The sequence below is a fragment of the Vicugna pacos genome, chromosome 14, assembly GCF_048564905.1.
Source record: "Vicugna pacos chromosome 14, VicPac4, whole genome shotgun sequence".
Taxonomy (NCBI): Eukaryota; Metazoa; Chordata; class Mammalia; order Artiodactyla; family Camelidae; genus Vicugna; species Vicugna pacos.
In genome coordinates this window covers 8,976,007-8,989,573 of record NC_133000.1, presented here as the reverse complement: position 1 = coordinate 8,989,573, position 13,567 = coordinate 8,976,007, and the positions used below count along the sequence as shown (strand labels likewise).

Sequence of the window (13,567 nt, the reverse complement as noted above, 5' to 3'; positions counted from 1 at the left end):
TTCCACTCTTGACCTTCTCTAATCTTTTGTCTGCAGAGCAGATGTGAGTTGGATTATGTCCCATCCCTGCTTAAGACCCTTCTCTGGGCTCCTTCTTCCTTCAGATCAGGAAGCCCTGACGATTTACTGTGGTTTACAAGGTTCTGCTCTTCTTTCCAACCTCACTTTATTCTACTCTCCAATTTACTCCCTAAGCAAGAGCACACTGGGTTCTTTGTGTTCCTTAAACACACCAGGTCCTTTTCTGCTTTGGGCTCTTGTTTCCAACGTGGGGCTGGAATGATTTTTGCCACGTCTTTCATTCTTATTTTTTGATCCTCAAGGCAAAGTTCACCTCTGCAGGGAAGCCTTCTCTTAGTCCTTTCTCCAAAGTGGCTTCCCCCGGGGACTCTAGTTCACTACTCTGCCTGTTTCCTTCACGGCACTGAAACTGTAATTACGTGAGTCATTACTTCTTATTCGTTGACTGTTTACCCCACAAGAAGGTGAGTACTGTGGGAACAGAGTCTTGGGCTAAACTGCTCACACTAAATCCTCAGAGCCTGGCTTAGTGCTCATATCGAATAAGGGCTTAATAAATGTCCGTTAAATGAGTAAATGCCTGGACCATATTCTTTTCCCTGTAAAATAAGTAGCTTAGCTCTTCCCAGCTCGCAGGAAGGTGAGAATTAGTGGAATCAATGTTTTTATGAACATGATGAGCTATTTTGTCTTTCTGACAAAATGTATGCCCTTAGGTTTTCGTTTTCTTTCCCCTCTTCTCCTTCCTCTTTCATTTCTGGGTCCGCTTCCCTCCCACTGTTCTCTCCTGAGACTGTACCTATTACCAGTGTCTCCTGAATCTGCATTTCTAGTCCTCACCTCCATCCTGAGCACAAACTTGTGTTCCCAACCAATGCAACATGGAATTAAATCCTTCCCTCAACTAAATCCTTGTCTTCTTTTGTTTTAATAACATCAGCATTTCTCTGAGATACTCAGGGCGTCATTCTCAACCCTCCTCTTTCACCTTCTGAAACAAACTGGTTAACAGGACTATTGCTCTGTCTTCCAAATATACTTAGAATTCATCCAGTCCTTCCGGTTCCCAGGCTTCTGCCCAAATACAGAACCTCACTATCCAGGACCCCAGCTGTCAGGCCTTCTAACAGGCCTTTCCGAAATCAGTATTTCCCCTGATCAGAGTGTTCTTCCAATTACTACCTAGACTATCTTTTGAAATATAGATGTTGCTACTCTGTTGCTTGGAAATCTTTGAAGTTCCCTTAGCTTCAGAGTATAAACCAAACTCCTTAGGAAGCCCTTCAAGGCTCTCTGTAATCTGGTCTCAGTACATTTTCCAGTCATCTTGTCCATGATAATCCATTGCAACTGCACTCAGCTGCATGGACACACATTAATGTCCCTCACTATTTGAATTAACTCATGCTTTAATCTATGACAGGATTATCTTCTTCTCAAATTTGTACCAGTTAAAATCTTATTATTTTAAAGGGCTAACATCCTCCCCCAAAGCCACTCCTAGTTGGTTTTCATCTGTTATTTGTTATTTTACTATGAAAGCTCTCATCACATTCTTCCCTGTATACTGTATTTTTAATGCTTTGGTTTTTAAAATGACAGCAGAATACAAGTTCCTAAGGCATTTTAACAATTAAATAATTCAGAAGTATATTGAATAAGTAGACATATTTCCTTTTTTCTTTCTTCCTCAATCTCATTTATTTGTTAGAGAAAACTAGTGACAAGTGTAATTTCCAGGACTTTTTCCAGGCGTTGATAAATATATATCCTTTTAAAAGACATTATATAGGTGGTAATAGACATATGACTCCACAACTTGCCTTTTCTCTTGGAAATATGGCTTGTGCATCTTTCTTGTCAGCATGGAGGGATTTCCTTCTCCTTTCCAACTGCTTCATCGTAGGTGTTGCAGAGACTACTAATTGTCTTCCAAATAGCTTTATTTTTCCTCCCATAGTAACAGAACCCATGAGTCTTAGCAGGGCGCAGGCATGACAAGAATGAAGGCTTCGTGTTCAGCCTTTTTGTAGCTAGGTGTGGCCATGTGAGCTAGGTCTGGCCAGTGGGATATAAGAGGAGGTGATAAGTGTAGTGTCTGCAAATAATCCTTGAGGGGAGATGTGTATGCTTCTTCTCTTCCTTCCCATTTGTTGGCATGAATATCTGTGTGGTGACTGGAGCTGGAGCAGCCCTCCAGGTCTCTGACAATCTTGGGAATGGAGCCCATAGATGGCAGCCACAGTGTGAAAGGAGCCTGGCCCCTTGACTCTGTAGAAGAACACCACTCCAGCCCCGGACTGCCTAATTCCATATTTTTGGGTGGATAAAAGATGAAATTTAATCTTGTTAAGCCACTGTTATTGTGGATTTTCTTCCCATTTCACTTGAACCTAATCCTTCATAAGTAACTATATTTTAAATGATCCCATTTTGTTCATTATTTGCATCTTTTTTCTTACCTCCTAGACTCTTAAGATCTTTGAAGGCTTACCTATGATCTCATTCATCCTTATCTTCCCATAAGGACCTAGCACAATGTCTGGCCCATAGTCAAGGCTCAGTTGGTATTTGTTAACTCAAACTAAACCTGTTTATTGCTGACCACAGAATTTGCTGATTCTTCAAACTGTATGCACAGGAAGAAAAAGAAATTTGAAGGAATAAAATTTCTGAATTACAATAAGTAAGTGAACTTCCCTCATCTTGAATTAATCTCACAACACTGCCTCAAACAAGCTGTTGCTTATGATTATAAGTGTCTTTTAACTTTGCAACAATATTGGTATTGGTAATTAATATATTTATCTTAGTGAGGTCTAAAGAATTTTGCTTGATTTTCAAATCTCTGTGTTACATAACTGCACCTCACTTTTTCAAATAAAGGTATCACATACATTTTTATGGCTTGACAACTTCTATAAAATAATGGCACAATAATTTTTGTGTGGAAATGGAGGGTTGGACCAAATTAGTAGTTCTTATCCTTTGGTCAGCCAAAAGTAGGGAGACCGTATAATTTATCAACTAACCTAAACTCTTTGGAGTTAAATGGGCATTCTTAGTAATGATGCCAGCATGTGGGCATAAATATGACTGCCCTGTGCAAACTGATATTCTCTGCTTGTCATAGGCCTCTATAAGAATATGAAAAAAACCCTAGGTTTTCTCCTTAGAGAAACACACACGCACCCTAAATTTTACATATAATTTGGGCAGTCCGTGAAACCACTTCAGTGCGTCTGTGGAAATGTAGGAGTCTCCTAGATTAAGAAAGAACTCCTGGGCAAAACTGCCCCAGGTTCCTTTATTAAAGGGCTGTAATTCCAGCAGTCTGGATGCTGATGACCTTGAGTCATTATGCTGCTGATTCTGGGCAGTTCCCGCTGTAAGGACTCAGCCCTGGGCTACAGGTCAGCACCTGGTGTCTCCTACATTTAGGGGGCTTGACGTTTCACACTTACGGTGTGGCCTCCTTCCACAGTCACCTACGGAAAAGGGGAATTTGGACCCACCGCTGCAGCAGCCTCATTTCTAGTCACACAGAAGCTAAAAGCAGAGGCCACATGCTCCCAGAAACTCTTTGCCTAACTAAGGAACAGAGCTGGCTGAGCACTCCCTGGAGTCCCCTCTCCAGTTGCTCCAGCCCCACTGTTGCTGATAGTCCTGCACCCCAGACCATAGTCCTCCTGGAATCCCCAGCCCGGGTAGCTCCCAGACACAGTAGGTGTGAGTGGTGTCTGTGCAGGTGGAAGATGGTGCTCAGTCACAGGACTGGTTGAAAAGCAAATGCAAATGTGTATTTCTCAATTGCATATAAAATCCTGGACTCGTTTTTCTATTTGAATAGAACAGGTGAGACATACTGGCAGTTAGAGAAGTATTTAGAAAATGGAAATCAGTAATGACAAAGGAAGGAGTAACTCTCAGCTCACAAAGGGAAGAAATAGAAAGGTGAAGATACTTGAATGAAATCCAATATATAATGTGGAATAGAGATAGTTATCGTTTGTAAAGATTTGAACCCACTTTTCTATTACCAAGGCAACCATCACATTATGGAATTGCAAAACAACAAGGAAAAAGCAACAATAACTAGAACACCAAAACTCCAAATGAGAAGGACAATTTGTGTACAGATGAGAATTTCATAAAAAGGTGAAAACTGCTTTGTTCAAACAACTTTTGCTGGTAAGCAAAAGAAAATGTATTTGGAAAAATTAACATTCCTTTCTACATTTTCAGAAAATATCAGAGAAAATATACAAACGCCATTTAAACTATATATTAAGTCCTACTGAATTCATGTGGGTTTTTTTTTGTCCTTTCTCTCAAAGATGCGGGCATTTCATACACAGTGATATTTAATATTTAAAGCTCGCAGCATGATAAGTATTAAGTTACTTCTTACCTCCAGAAGTTTGAATTTTAATTTAAACAAGTGAACAGATTTGAACAATTTTTATTTATTTACTTCTTCTTTGTATTTGTGGGAGGCACTTAATCAAAGAGCTTAGTACTAAGCATTTAAGGTAAATTTTTTATGAGAACGGTGACTGGGTGATTTCATAGGGAATATAATAAAAAGCTAATGGGATGTTAAAGGTAATGGTCATCGCCTGGTTTTTACTGAAGGCTAAATAGGAGTGAAGTATGTGTATTTACATAAAATTTACATCAGGCTATGCAGAAGCACAGACTTTTCCCCCAGCTATTTTCTAAAGCTCTTAGTTTATCTTTTTCTTTTCTTTCTACTCATTCTAACCTTGATCCTCAATTCCTAATACCCACACACATGACACACATGAACACACAGCTCATGGTTTGGGAAGAGGTGACAGAGGGTAAACTCTTAACTTGAAAGACTTAGTGCTTTAGGGCCAATTGGGAGAACAATCCTATAATGTTGTATTGTTCAGATCAGGATTAGCGGCTGCCCAACGTCTTTAGTCTTTAATCCTGTTAATAGTAGCCTTACTGATGTGTTAGTCCAAACATGTTGTCATATTCATGTGGGCTGTTGTGACAGATGTACCATAGACTGAGTGATTTTTAAATCACAGAGATGTATTTATCACAGTTCTGGAGCCTGGAAGTCCAAGATCAGGGTGCCAACATAGTCAGGTTCTGGGCAGAGCCCCCTTCTGAGTTGCAGACCATTGACTTCCAGCTGTTTCCTCAGGTGGCAGAAAGCAGAAAGAGGAAGCAGTCTCTCTCATGACTCTTTTAAGAGCACTAATCCCATTCGTGAGGACTCCACTCTCATTACCTCATTCAATCTTAATTACCTCCCAAAGTCCTACCTCCTAATACCATCACACTGGGAGTTAGGGTTCAACACATGCGTTTGGGCAGGGACACAAACGTTCAGTCCATAGCACATATTTTGTGTAGCATCCTTATTTTCATGTCAAAAAGTTCTTAGCATCTGATTGAATAGAGGAAAGCACAGTGCAATCTGCAGTTCTGATGACCAGAAGCGCATAATCCCAAGGATGGAAATACTACATTTAGGATATCTGAAAACCGAGACTCCCCTGTGGATAGCTGCTGTTTCTACGGCTGGACCAGTAAAACTCAGCCAAGATGGCAGAAAGCTCGTTGTCAGTGTCACCCTGCACCTGCTTTCTCTAGTTTGTATCTGTGCCACACGGGGTCGGTCGCCTTTGGTTCCTGACCCATTTTGTCTCCTAGGTTTTGAGAAAATGCTTGTCCCAGAAGTCAGCTAGCCACAAGGACCGTTGCTGTAAGAAAGACCTCTCGACTCCCTCTGCCGCATCTGGTTTCACAGAGTGGTCAGGACAGAAAACCCTGTGCCCCCGACATTGAACAATCCTTTCTCTTTTGAAATGTCATCAAATGAATATTTGTCCCCTTGTAGGCTACCAGGGACTATCGCATGTACCCGAAGGCCAATACAAAATCTCCCCTCTTCCAAAAATCCCACCTCAGCCGAACACTTGCCAATCAGACATGCTCTCAGTATTTGCTCTTTTTACTCCGTAAAACTCACTCTCCTTCTAACACCCTTGAACCGCTGCTGACTTGGGAACGAGGACAGAGCTGCAGGTTTATGAATGAACAGCCTTTGTCAGTTTTGCCTTGGACTTCGTCGCGCCTCTGACACCTTCAGTTGTGCTCCTGGTCATTACGTCAGTTTTTGTTTTAGGCCCGTGGAACGGCCCCGCTGGGCCTCACCTTGTGCATATAAACTGTCACTGTACTTCTCTTCCGGGACTGGTATGGATCTCAGAGCCACCTGTCTCAGAGTCACAGTGAATGCAGCCAAGACAGTCAGGGTCCACGTTAGCTGGCCAGTCTCAGTCTAAGGTGGGTCGGGGGTGGTCGGCTGTTTCTCCAATCCCTCTGTTGCTGTTTTCATGATGGTCCCTTCCTATGCAAGAAAGGGGGCCTCTTTTCCATTTGTATATCCTCCAGGCTGGTTTTATGATCTTCCTGATTGTGTGAGCTACGTGGTGTGTTTTGATTAAATCTCCTTTCTGCCTACATTAGCCTGAGTTGGGCTGTTTCACTTGCCAAAAACCTCTGGATAGATGGTCGCTTTGAAATGAGAAGGAGTGCAACGTCCACTTCTCTTGGCCTCACCAGGCAGGTTGCTTCCTGAAAGTGCTGACCTCACTCCTTAGGAGGCTGGATAAGCATTTATTCATATGATGGGATTGCAGGGAGGGTGGAAGCAGAGCCGTGAAGGGTAGAGCCAGCGCAGAAGGGGCATCCACGTGCTCCCGGGACTTCCTTTAAGCCTGTTCTGCTTCCAAGAAATGAAGTCTGAGAGCGGAATGAGGAGTCCGAAAGCTCAGTATCACATTAAGTGACCTTCCCATAAGGGGCTTACTTGTCTATTGGAAATGAATCTGTCTGACTGTTGTATTGATCTTTTTGCCAGGATGGAGAAAATCCCAGGGAGAGGATTTACCACTGAGGATGGCGCTAGGTCCTTGCTTTCATGATAATCCATTTTTAGAAACTCTTTTGGAATTTTGGGAATGTTCGAATAGAACTCCTGTTTCTGGATCACTAAGCAGTGAGATTTTACTTTGCCTTTGGGAATCAGAACTGTGGTTAATTAATGCTTTCCTTATCACACCTGAGGCCGTGTTCATGTCCAGATTAGCATATATTACATGAGTGATAACTGAAATTCTTCTAAAAATGCGTAGTGACGGATTCAAACCAAATCCTGTTTGTGACTGCTTTGCTATCTGTGAAATATTCAGAATGTGGAAGAAAAAGGCAAGTGAAGATAAATGACCCCAGCTTTATTATTCTGCACTTGTAATCATCACTGTATCTTAATTACTTTCCTTAAAGTATGTATTTTTGATATCAATTGATTAAAGTTTTTTTAATTTTTTGGTTTGGTTTTGGAGAGGATCTTGATTTATGGTAAGATAAGCTGGAGGAAATTATGTTGGAAAGTTTATTGTTGGTGAAATGATATACTCTAGTCTCTAAAGATTTACTTTTAAAGGAGAATTATTGAAATAAAGAACTTGCATTTGATTTTTCAGCTTGTTTGGATTTTGTTATGAGGCCACTGGAAGGCATGTTCCTTAAGCCAGCACCTTTACTTTCTGGGTATAAGATAACTGAGTTGTGTTTTCACCTTTGCAAGCAAATCTTCTTGTTAAAACCACTGAAGTGAGACACCTAACAATCAGAAAGGGCCTGGCATTCTTGGGAAATGACAGGGGCGTCCTTCAGCACTGTTTTTGTCCAGTAGAGCGTTTTGAGTACTTTATAAGTGCAACGCTGTGCATTAAACAGCATAGTAATTAAGCATGATATGTCGTCAACTTTACATGAAAACATAGATAACAAAGATTTTAATTTAATGTATTTTTGGAGGACAGGAGCTGTATAGTGTTTATCTCTTGTTTTTCAGGCACTTGGCTAGTAAACTATCTGACCTGTAGTTTGCACTCAGCAAATACTTGAGTAGGTAAATTGTGCAATGATACTCGAGGATACAGCATAAGTCAGCGTTTTCACCTGTTCTGTAGACATTTTTTCCCCTTTCTTTAGTGATTCATTCAGCCAAAGTGGTTTGAGAGACCCCTTTGTATGAAGGACCTCATAGGTGACATTGAACCAAACGGGAGTCTCTGCCTTCTGAGATCTCACACAGTGGTGGCCACTTGGGAGGGGACATCTCTGTCAATCTTGTCAGTTGCCTTTGAACTAGCAGGTCCCTCACTGATCAGCTTTCAGCTGAGATGTTGGAAGAATGACAGTTACGGGGGAGTGGGTAGTAGGAAGGTTCCTGGTTGCTTGGGTTTTACCTACATGGGGAACTGGCACATTTGAATTTAAATACCCTTTGTCACAAAAGTCCCAAGGAAAAATAATACAATGAGATAAGAAAAGAAAGTTGCTATGAACCAAGTTCAAGTTAGACTGATCAACCAGAAAGAGGAGATGCTAGGTGACCCAAAAGCCTTGATGAATACTCAGTTTCTCCTGAGACGCCAGTATTTCCTTGATCTACTTCTCTTGAAAAGAGTGGGCATCCTCTTCTTATAAAGATTTTATTAATTAATATGGAGCATGTTACTAAGAATGCTTGTTTAGATTTGCTTTTTTAAATTAACTAATAAAGCTCAGGTAGAACAAAGAACCAAATCAGGTTTTTTTCCTCAAAAAAAAAAAAAGACTCCTGATATTACTGCTTATGTTGAACAGAACTCTTCTAATTAACTGAGACCATCTGAAAACTGTCTCAAGCACAATCTAGGGATTTGAGTAGAATGCGTAATTGTTTACTGAGTGAAATAATGTAATTTCTGATTGACATATCTATTTGTTAATCTTTTTGAGGAACTTTCTCTTGTTTGAAGGCATACTTTCTTTTGGTTTCTCCTGACTTATTTTTCTACTTTTTATTCATTTTTCATCTGTTGGGGCTGACTAGTCTGAAACCCATCATTTTCCCTTCCTTTGCCCCATTCTCCAGTCTTGCTATGTACTTAATTCCTTAGTCTTTAAAAGATCTGTAATCTTCCCCCTACTCTGGGCTCAAAAGTCCTTTGGAGGCCCCTTTTGTTTTAATTCCTCATGTCCAATCAGATTTCAAGAGCTCCATACTGTACCTCCAAATTATTTTAGCTCCTGTTCACATCCTTCCATTCACATTCCCAGCATCCTGTAGCCTCATATCCTCTTGTTTAGACAGTTACAATATGTTGGCCTGTTTCCAGTAGCTTCCTTCTCAGTTCCATTTTCTGTATCAATATTTGAGTAATCCTTAAAGCAAAGCTGTAGCTTCCTGTCCTCAAATTTTCCATGATAGTTTATATCAGAACAAATACCGATTCTTTTGACTGGCACCCTGACTTCTGATCTCTGGTATCAGGCTGATTTTCTACTGTTTCCTGAAACACATCTGTATTCCACCAAACTGGACTTCTTGTTACTATGGGACTATACTGTCCAGTGCTGTGGCCACTAGTCATTAGTGGTGTGAGGACAGATATACAGATGATAGACCATGTATGAAAATAGAACTCTGACCCACAATCTGCAGAAAACAGCCCAGAACACCAAGCCATGATCTACAGTAACCAGCCTATCTAAACATCATATTTATAGGAAATAAGGCCACTGTGTCTAGCAACACTCCAGCAAGCTAAACAATAACCCCTGCAGGAGTAGTTCCCAAACAGCCAGGATTTGACTCATGACTGAGAGTTCCTCTATGTTTTGTCCCTACTTCCAGCTTAGGACCAATCAGAGAAAGCCAGCTATGCACCCCCAACCAGCCACATAGGTTGCCCCACATCTAGTTAGCCCACCTACACCTTCTCCATGTCAACAGCCTCCAATCGGGGCACACTGGAGCCTTTCCTTTTTCCCACTATACAGCTTTCCTGCTCCTCCGTCGGCCTTTGAGTCCCTGTCAAAATACAGTTAACAGGGGCTGACTCCCTTGTCAGAGCAAACTCCGAGTAAAAAGCCTAAGCCTGTCTTCATTTGATTGGTCTTTATTTCCACAGTGGCTAGTTAAATTTAATTAAAATTATATAGAACTAAAAATAGAGTTCTTCCGTTGCACTAGTCAACTTGAAAGTGCTCAGTAGCCCCAGGTAGCTTGTAGCTACCATACTGGACAGTTTAGATATGGAATATTTCCAACATCTCCAAAAGTGTTATTGGACACTCTGCACACGTCTATGGTTTCCCACCATATGCTACTGCCTCTGCTAGAATAGCCTTCCTTCTACATTTTCACCTGCCAAACTCCTGTCCAGCCTTCATGACTGTTGCTTACTTCTTCCCTCAGGAAGCCTCCACTGATTCCTCTACTTAGACATCATCTCTCATTTCTTAGATTATACCTTTCTTACAACACACATTACAGTCTTCCTTCTCGTTTTGTGATCTCTTCCATCCAGCTATCCTTCTGTATTGTAGACGCCTTGATTTTAGTTATTACTTTATTCTTGCAGGATCTCATGCTTTCTTCATAGCAGCTCCGTAGTAACTTTTCTCCCCCTTAAATGTGGTTTGGGGAAAATAAAGATCAGATTGAATTACTCACTTTAAGAAGCCATGGAATGACAGATGAATTGGATTTTATGTTTTTTTTGGGGGCATACAACTCACAAACAGCATTGCACATGGCTTTGTTCTTCCCTTTCTTGACTCTGCCTCTGCCATCCTCTAGAGGCTTTATTCAACCCAAGGAGGATGTTCATAAAGTTAGCTGGGCACAATCTCAGTCTCCCATTGTTATTTCTCAAAAGTCATGTGGGCCTTCAGGAGTCTTTTCATAGAGCAGCAACTGTGGAGGAAGCCTCAGGTCTAAGATTCCCCAAATATTTTTAGAATGGTTGACTTTTTAATTAATTAATTAATTTATGCAGAGGGTGAGGTAATTGGCTTTATTTATTTTTGGAGGAGGTACTGGGGATTGAACCCAGGGCCTCATGCATGCTAAGCATGCACTCTACGTCTTGAGCTTACTGTCCCCCCAGAATGGTTGACTTTTAATAACGTCTTCAACATACCAGGCAGATTCATGCCTCTGTGCATTGCTCATCTTTTCCCCTTGACTGAAATATACCCCTAAGTTTTCCCGCCTTTATAACACCTCTGCTCCTGGTGAAGGTCCTTCAAATGTCAAGTTAAATACCACATTGTCTGTGAAGTCTTTCTTATTCTCACCAAACAGAGTCACTTCCCTCTCTGGCTATTTATCAATATCACCTTGGGCATCTCTTTATTCTCATTGTGGATGAATGTGAATACTAACTCTTAAAGTAATATTACTTGAACAAACACACACTGCTGGTGGAAGGAAGTTAACCCACTTACATCTCTAAGTATTTTTTTTCAAATTTTTGAGAGGGAGGTAATTACACTTACTTATTTATGAATTTATTTTTTTGGAGGCAGTACTGGGGATTGAACCCAGGACCTTGTGCATGCTAAGCATGTGCTCTACCATTTGAGCTATAGCCTCCCCCCTCCACTTACATTTCTTTTAGTGGGGTTGCTATTGCTGTTATATTTGGATACTTGAGGATAAAATCACTACACCCCAGAGAGAAAGCTCTACTATTTCTCCCCCTTCACCACCAACCTAAATCCAAGGGTCATGAGCACATTATTTCCCAAGTGGAGCTAGCAGACCCTCTCTTCACTTTGTAAATCAGCAGAAATTGTGTCTAAGAGAAAGTATTTGCTATTCACTGGGTGCCTGAGTTTGTGAAATTTGCAAGAAACAGAAATTGACCATAGAACTGGGACTTTATACGTTAGAGGGTATGGGATATCCTGGGATAAGGGGGGAAAACCGTGATATTAAGTCATAGCTGGGGACAAAACTTCAAGAGGGAAGATAGTAAGAAGAAATGGAGTGAGAGAAGAAAATGAATCATCCAAGCCTTTGAAAGAAGTGCCTCTTCCTCTTTAGGGTTCAAGAGAGTGAGGTGCCCATTGGCATGGTAATTGATTCCATCCATCACCATCACTCCCCTACTCTGTCAGGTTTTGGAGGAATTACCTGAACATTTTAACAAAGAACTACCTAAACCTTCATTATTATTTAATCATGTTTGGGGAGGAAAGTATCTAGAATGGGTAGGAGGTGCCCTGCTCTGATGTTCAAACATTACTCCACAGTCTTATTATGAGCTACTGGGTGCCAGCATACTAACACCCAGCCAGAGAATTACAAATATTCTCTTTATGTTACCAACCTCAGAGGGTGCTAATAAGAGGGAAGAATCTTCCCCTTAGAAAAATGATTACAGAGTCACAATAATTATTCACTCATTTATGCAATAATATTTGGAGTAGATTTTGGAAAAATTGTTGGCTTAAGCTAAACTGAGTAACTTGAAAGTAGATACTGTGACTTATCTCTGTACCCTGAATGCAACCACAGTCTCTAGATATGTGGTGGGTGCTTTACAAAATAGTTATGGAGTGAAGTACTGCACCTGTTGATCAATGAGGCTCAGTTATTGGGCTAGAATTAAATACACTAGCTATTCCACTGGGGGAATAATAGGACAGTTTCTTTTTCAAACTCATGGGCTTTCTTTTTTCAGGCTGGAGGAAGAGATGTAGATTTAACTTGAAAAGCTATGGCCAGGATCCTCCTGTGAAGACAAATTGCAGAATTCTGAGATCTCCGGGCTGAGAGAATCTTAGGATGCACTTAATCCTATCCTTTCATTTTGTGGATGAAGATGTATCAAGATTCAGCTAGCTTCCACAGAGCTTGTAAAATGTAAAAATATTCTTTTCTCTTAGAGTCTTGCCAACTGCCAGGCTAATTTAAAGGTTCGGGCTTTGTAGTTCAAGTTTCCATTTCATTTCTCTAAGTTCATGAACCCTCCCGACTGGGATGCAGGTCTGGGTGTGGTGCCCATTGTTTCCCACCCTTTCATCCTGCTTCTTCTTACTGAGCACTCAGCTCACTCCCACCTTTGCCTCCACCTCTCCTGCTGACTCTGGAAGAAGCACGCATTCCGCCCAGGACTCCCTCTAATTTCCCCCTCTACCCTCTATTATCGCCCTGCTGCAAACGGCCCCCCACAAACTGAGGACTTTGGGGGAAGAGAGCATCTTTTAATTATGAAAACACATAGTTCCCAAATCTGAACATTTTTCTGAACAATAGTTGAAGGAGTTTTTGAAAACTACTGTAGTGTTTTAAAAAATACCTTGTTCATTTTACCAGAATTGGAATGGGTTGTTTGAGGAATTATGGGAAGCTGATCTGCATTGGTTTATGGAGTAGGATTTGTTGCAGTTGCAACACAGATGTGATCAGATGTTGCTGTACTTTCTTTTGATTCTTCTGGGATCCAAGTCAGAACTACGACTTTTCCTATTATACTGTGGGTTGGGGGTAGTTATCTTGTGTCCAGGCGCAAGAGAATGAGCACAGTGAATTATGAACTCTCTGCTGTAAGTTTCGGAAAATCCAACCAATACTGAGGCTTATTTTTCTCACTTAACTATAGCCTTGGAGGTGAGGGGGCAACCGGGTCAGCTGGGTGGTTTGGTGATGTTG

General features: G+C 41.1%; 1 long non-coding RNA gene across 5 annotated transcripts in view; it reads left to right on the top strand.

Moving 5' to 3' along the window:
• The window catches only part of LOC140701096 (uncharacterized), a 233,931-nt gene that overhangs the window by 106,350 nt on the left and 114,014 nt on the right, over positions 1–13,567 (top strand). The window contains exon 3 of one of the 5 annotated variants that reach the window (XR_012079931.1): positions 12,597–12,778. The exons of the other annotated variants lie outside the window; for them this stretch is intronic. This is a non-coding gene — a long non-coding RNA (uncharacterized lncRNA). The remainder of the gene's footprint in view (positions 1–12,596; positions 12,779–13,567) is intronic. 5 annotated transcript variants of the gene reach the window in all.